The sequence below is a fragment of the Cebus imitator genome, unplaced genomic scaffold, assembly GCF_001604975.1.
Source record: "Cebus imitator isolate Cc_AM_T3 unplaced genomic scaffold, Cebus_imitator-1.0 Scaffold352, whole genome shotgun sequence".
NCBI classification, from domain to species: Eukaryota; Metazoa; Chordata; class Mammalia; order Primates; family Cebidae; genus Cebus; species Cebus imitator.
Genome location: NW_016107667.1, coordinates 1,844,209 through 1,851,227, shown reverse-complemented (window position 1 = coordinate 1,851,227; position 7,019 = coordinate 1,844,209). Strand labels below are relative to the sequence as shown.

Below are 7,019 nucleotides of genomic sequence, written 5' to 3'. Positions count from 1 at the left end.
GGTAAGGGAAAAAGAGCACCAGCTTTGGAATCAGATAAAAGCGAAGTTTGGAACCTGGCTCTACCACCCACAGCAATGCCGTCTTGGAAAAAGTGCCCATGATTCTTGAGTAACCATTTCCTTCTCTAAGGTTTGGAAGGGTTTCTTTGAAAAGTAGAGACACCGAAAGGAAATTGCATGGCACATAATACACATTCAATAACAGGACTCATTATATTCATCTGGGTGAGTCCTTTCTCCAGAAAGTGGATGGATCGCTGAATAGGAGATCTTCTATCCAAAAATCTTACTTCCCACTCATCCAATCTTACCAGTTACTCTCTTCACATTTTCTTCTCTTTCCTCTTCATTATTTAAGAAAAAAAAAATTGGGTGGGCACGGTGGCTCATGCCTATAACCCCAGCACTTTGGGAGACTGAATCAAGAGGGTTGTTTGATCCTAGGAGTCTGAGGCCAGCTGGGGCAACATAGTGAGTCTCTCTATCTACAAAAATACAAAATAAAATAGCTGGACATGGTAGTCCATGCCTGTGGTCCCTGCTACTCAGGAGGCTGAGGCAGGAGAATTGCTTGAGTCCAGGAGGTCGAGGCTGCCGTGAGCTATGATCACACCACTGCACTCCAGCCTGGATGACAGAGTGAGACCCTGTCTCCAAAGAAAAACAGAAAAAAAATTATAAAGAAGTAACTTTAGCATAGTGATCATTCTAGATGTCTCTTTTTCCAAATGAATTGGCCTGAAAATCCTTCATCCCTGCATAGTACTTACAAAGAGTGTTTGCTTACACTGTATCTGTAACTTCATAACAACCCCATGAAAAATGTTTTATCTCTCATTTTAAGAAAAAAGAAACTGATACTCAGGAGAGGGTAAATTACTTGGTCAAGTTCCCATAGATAGAAAGCAGGAAAGCTTGGTTTCAAATCAAGATCCTCTGATTCCTTTTTACATGTTCTGTTACATTATTCAAAAAGGAAACTCTGAAACCATTGTCAGCCTTTGATACAGATGTTTCTTGAATTGGCTGGCAGAGAATAGGGCTTTTAAGAAGTGCTCATAGGACAAGTAAGTCTGGTTGGAGGGAAGAGTCGGACACGGTAGTGATCTGGAATTTGGAGTCCTAAGAAGTAGGTAGGGGTGCCAGTGGCGTTTCCTAAGAAGTAAAGAGGTAGAATGAGAGCACTCATGTCATGAAATGTGGTGTACCAAAGAAAGGAAACGTACCTGAAAGAGATATGGAAGAGTATGGAAAAGACACTTTCCCAAAGCTATAATTTCACCTTGGGCCAATCCCAGCTCTCTTCTTTACTATATTGACTTCATAAACCTCTCCAACTTTTTCATGGCCTTTTCTCAGGAATCCTGTCACCTATAAGAATGTAGTCCACTTTGCTCATAGACTAGAAATGGCTGGGGACATAGCAGAATGAAAGCGCATGGTCCCAGGTGACGCGATCTGGAAAGAGACAGTCTGGTGAAGGGATTAGGAGGAAAAAAACTCTCTGGTGACTGAGTAGGCACAGGTCAGCACAATGCCAGGAGAGGGGGAGAGGGCTACCAGGTAGCTGAAGTGAATACAGCCCCCAGATTTCAAGAACGTAAACCTTGAGGGTATTTGAAGAAAAAGGAGTATGCAGCTAAATACAGGTGAGAATAGAAAGATTCGCAGAAACAGCATTTAAGAGTGAGGACAATCAAAATCAGATGTGTCAGAGGATAATGAGTCAGGAGGAGCGTGTTTGTGTGTACTTGTGTGTGTGTACTTGTTTGTGTGAACAGATGACAATATGACCATAGCAGCTTCAACCCCACTTCCTGTTGAAGAGCATTTGTATGTCACTAAAGGTACAGTTCAAGGGATGGGAACATAGAATGTTAGAACTAGAAGGAATCTTTGATAATTTCACATAAATTGAGGTCATGGGAATTGAGTAACTGGCCTAAAGTCACACAGCTACTCAGTGGCATTGCTAGCATGCCTCTGTACGCTTCACTGGCTTTGGCACAGAGTCAGAAAAATACTTCAGCAAGGAATCGGAGGAAAAGAATTAAAAAGGTTCTTCAAAAGCCACCAACCAACAGCATAAACATGCAGACAGAAAGGAGAGGGGAAAATGTTCAGGAAGCACAAGTTGAGTTATGAAAACTCCACACAAAAAGACAATTTAGGCTTAGGAAAAACAGATACTCAAAGCAGAAAAGGCACAAGACACTGCCTCAGAAAGACACACACAAAAAACCAAAAAACTGTAATTCTATGGACAGCTTGATGCCAGAGTGTGATAATAAAATGCACACCATAAATATTTGATTTTGCATGAAGAAATACAGGGAACTGGTTTGCTGAGAGGAAGGAGGTTTGGATGGTCACTGAAATTTAAATCAAAAAAGAGGATGAATAAACCTAGTTTGTTAAGTGAAAGCCTGCAGTTGGGTGTTCCAAAAAGGGACCTCCAGTAGGTTTTTCAGTGATTTATAAATACACATAGACAGTTTCAGAAACAAAGAGTCTATGAGAGCTATAAACTAGGCCTTGGGTTTCATTCTTGCCCCAGAAATGATTAGAAATAAAATACCTGTTTAACAAGTATTAAGTACTCATCATGTGCTGACACCTAAAATCGCAAAACTTTAAACAAAATAAGATTAAAGCAAAATTGTAACATTGTAGTGTCGGGTTTATAATATACAGAGATGTGATACATGTGACAACGAATTAATGTGACATCTTTATCAAATAGATATAAATGACAAAGGGGTAGGTGATAAGTTGATCTGTAAGGCTATCAGGTGCTTTTTTTTTTTTTTTTTTTTTTTTTTTTTTTTTTTTTTTTTTTTAAACAGGTTTTTTTTTTTTTTTTTTTTTTTTTTTTTGACCTCTGCAATTTTTATTCCAAAGTAGAGAGAACTGTCTTGGAAGGTGTAGCATAAGGGTTCGTCAGAGCCAACCGCTGACAAGTGTGGAAACACACCTGTGCACACCATGAAAAGACGTCCTATCTGTCCATGCATGATGGATGTGGGGATTTCTGCCTCCCAGAGTTCAAGTTCAAATGGTTCGGCTGCTCCTTGCAGACCTTCCTCCAAAGTGTGCTGTCTGGCAGGATCCTTGGGTGCCTGCTGTAGTCTCAGAATCCATTTTATGGACTACCAAGTGCAAGGTCCCTGGCACTGCAGTGGTGCTGAATGTAATATAATGGAAATGTTACCATGCCTCCCCAAAGCTAGATCTGGGTCTAAAGATGCTGCAACAACTGGGTCCACACCCCCGCCACTGCTTTCACACTGGCAGGACCCCAGCCGTTTTTTAGGAGTCACAGATCCCTCCTTCCTTGGAAACCTAGGCCCTATTTGGCCCAGAGGGGTAGGAACAATGGAGATCTCATCTGACCAAAAGTGTGAAATCAGCACCCAGGAAACTCAGTTCACAATCTGGACAATTAAGGAAACTCACCAAACAGAGGCTATGCCACTGACGCGCCTGAAAAGACCAACATGGCTACAGAGTGGGTGGGAGGCAGACAAGGGAGGTGAAGAGGAACACAGACAAGAAGGGAAATAAGACAGAAGACGGTTCAAGTGACAAGAAACTAACATAGACAGCAGATGGAGCAGGACAACCAAAGGGGGCTTAATCCTGAGCAGATTTCCAGTTCTAAAGGATTTTGAGTGTTATGTCTTGCCATGAAGCTACTGTGCCCAGGGCTGGCAGGCTGGCAGGCTGGCAAGGCCTGCGGTAAATGAGAAAATACACTCACCGGGTCTTTCTGGGACTTTCAGTGATTAATCACGTTAGATGGACTTCAAGATACACTGGCTTTATAATAAACTCCACAACACACCGGTATTAGTACAGCCTGAATCCAGGGCTGGTCAGAGAATGGAAAAGGTGGTAGTCCCTGAAAACAGAGTGGTACAAGGACATACACACTAGAGATGTCTCCGCGGTGGCATCTGCCCACACAAGCTGCGTAAAATGAGGGTCATGCTGGCAAGCGCTAATACATTTCAGGGAAGAGAAGAAAACCAAAGAATTAGAGATGCTAAAAATAGGGCTGAGACTGGAATTAGCAAATCACAAATCTTTGCTCACGGCTCCTTTCTGAGGGGCAAAGGCCCCAAAGACCTGATCACCGGTGCTAAGCCGCAGTCTCTGAACCTCAAAAGCCAACCACTCTGTTAACAACCAGAAAAAATCAGTGACTAGGGTCAAGACTGAACACTCCCAGGGAATAACACCGGCCTCACTTTAGAAAGGAGAAACACCCAACTGCAGTGCGGAAAGTCTTACTTGTTATCTGCAACAGCACTGCCATCTTGTTTCCCCTAGGTAGCTGCTTCCAGGGAAAGGTGACAAGTATGGCAGTTAGTCATCTAGAGGTCACTGGGGTGCACGGGAGGTGGCCAGGAGCACCAGCATGTGAATGACCCATATTTAATGACTATTAACATTAATGACTATTTAACATAACGGGTGTGAGAAAAGGAGGCCTCTTTCCTCTCCTTTTCACTTTTGCTCCAGCCTATCAGGAGCCCGAAAGGCAGATGGTAACAAGGTTTGAACCGTGTGGACGGTCCTGCATGCAGGGCTCACTGTGGACACCTTCTCAGGGCATGCATCCGCTGGTAAACAAAGTCACCCAAGCCATTCTTTCCCTCCCTCAGTAAATGTGAGAGTGAGAGAGGCAGAACTGGGACTTCTTCCATTCCCTAAGCACCTCACATGGAGGTGGCACTAGCTCCTCCTCCAAGACGTCACAGAAAACAGAGCAGGTTGGAAACTAGATCACAATCACCCCTGAGTGTCTTCACAGTTAAGACAGGCACACATTTCAAAAGGCAGCCTCTGGGTCCCCTCTCTCTTTCAAGCGCACACACTCACACACACTCGCATGCTGTGGGAATGCTGTTCAGCCGCTGAGCGTGGCTGGCTCATGTCAGGTAATGCACCACAAGGAACATGACCATAAGGGTCACCAGCATCCCGCCGATCATGAAGTACTTGTCCTGGAAAGCCCGCTTCTTGATGAGCCACATCACTAAGCTGGACAAGCCCGTCATGTTGGCAATGTCAAGGATCTTCTTCTGAGTCCCCTTCAAGGTCAGCCTCTGGGTCCTCAGTCCATCTAAAATATTGTGCCCATCTAAAATGAGGTCATCCATGCCGTGGTGAATTTTCTGGAGGGAGGAGTTAAGCTGCAGTGATTCGTCCACTGATATGGCGGTGTCAGAGTCGTTAGTGGTGAAGGTTCAAGACAGAAGCTCTTCTCGCGGTCTCTCCTGCTGTTCCCTTGCATGGTGCTGATGCTGGAAGTTTCTGAGAGCAGTCTGTAGGTGCTAGACATCGTACTTTAACTGGCCAACCCAAAGTTTGGCATTCTGCCTTTGGTTAGGGGGCTCCTTGCTGGACAAAATTTCCGAGTGTTCTAGATGGCTGAATGTCTGGTCTATGCTTGCTTGGATTTCGTTTTCTACTAAGTGCACAGACTGCTTGTCTGCAGTCTCCAGGCGTCCCATGCAAGACTGGATCTCATGGACCTGCTTGTGCGTTTGCTGGTACAGGGGGTCCATGTCGCTGGCCCCACAGGCCACGGTTGTGGCCGGCTATCAGGTTCTTACATTTTACATGAAGTAATAAAATATTAACTCTATGACTCTAAAAAGTTAGGAATATATATTGTAATGTCTAAGCAATCACTTAAAATGCAAAAGGACTAACAGATAATTTTTATAAAACATTAAATTAGCCCAAAAAGAGCCAGGAAGGCAGTACGGAGAACAAATGAGACAAATAGAAAACAAAGAAAAAAATATAGAATTAAAGGCAATCAAGTTAATAATTACATTAAATGTAAAAGGACTCAACACTTCAAATAAAAGACAGAGATTGTCAGAATGAATAAAGAAGACCCAAGTATATGCTGCCTATAAAAGACACAGTTTTAATATAAGGACACTGATAAGTTAAAAATATGAATAGAAAAAGACTATACCATACAAACAGTAAGCATAAGAAGATGGAAGTGGCTATATTAGTGTTAGATAAAGTAGACTTCAGGGCAAAAAAAGAAAGGATTACTGGAGATAAACTAAATGGGAGCCTCTGGAATTAAGCATTAGATTGCTGACTATAGTACATGAATAATCAAAGAAAACAGAAGTAGGGCAGGGGGAAATGTAGTATGTACAGCAATTTTCCCAAATTCCCTGTAGTTTATTTTGAAAATAATTTAAGACAACTTGGTTCAATCACACTGAACTTCCTGGGTTCTCACTAGGAAAGATAAAAGGAAAAATTTCAAAAAATAGGCCCTTCAACTAGAAGGGAAACTTGGAAACACTGAGCTGTGTGGACTCTCCAGCTCTATGTATAATTGACATGAATGGGGAGGACCAGACATTTGTTTAACAAGTATTTATTAAGTTCTCTTCATGTACTAGGCAAGGGATTAAGCGTTTGGTGAACAATTCACACCTAGCCTCTTCCCTCATATTGATAAAACAAATAAGCCAACAAGTCACTATACCAGCTATAAACAGTGATAATTACTTTTTATTAAAATTTTGTTTTACTTTAGATTCTAAGGGTATGCATGCAGGTTTGCTACATGATATATTGCATACTAGTGGGAATTGGGCTCCTAGGGTACCTATTACCTAAATAGGGAACGTTGTACCTGATGGGTAATTTTTCAACCCTCAACCCCTTCCCAACCTCTTCTCTTTTGGGGTCCACAGTGTCTATGATTTCCATCTTTATGTACCTGTATACCCACTGTTTAGCTCCCACTTAGAAGTAAGAACATGCAGTATTTGATTTTCTGTTTCTGAGTTAGCTCACTTAGCATAATAACCTCCAGCTCCATCCATGTTGCTGCAAAGGACATGATTTCATTCTTTTTTACAGCTGCAAATGGTGATGAATATTATCAAGAAAATACTCATGATGCTGAGATACAGAATAACAAATGAAAAACAGGAAACCTGCGCAGGATAGCATGATCAGAGAAGGGCGTC

At 42.5% G+C, this 7,019-nt stretch overlaps 1 pseudogene across 1 annotated transcript; it reads right to left on the bottom strand.

The window, feature by feature from the left end:
* Window positions 1-4,690: 4,690 nt before the first annotated feature.
* Window positions 4,691-5,607, bottom strand: LOC108287705 (annotated as a pseudogene). The gene has a single exon (XR_001818445.2). The product of XR_001818445.2 is annotated as a Golgi SNAP receptor complex member 2-like (transcript).
* Window positions 5,608-7,019: the final 1,412 nt, after the last annotated feature.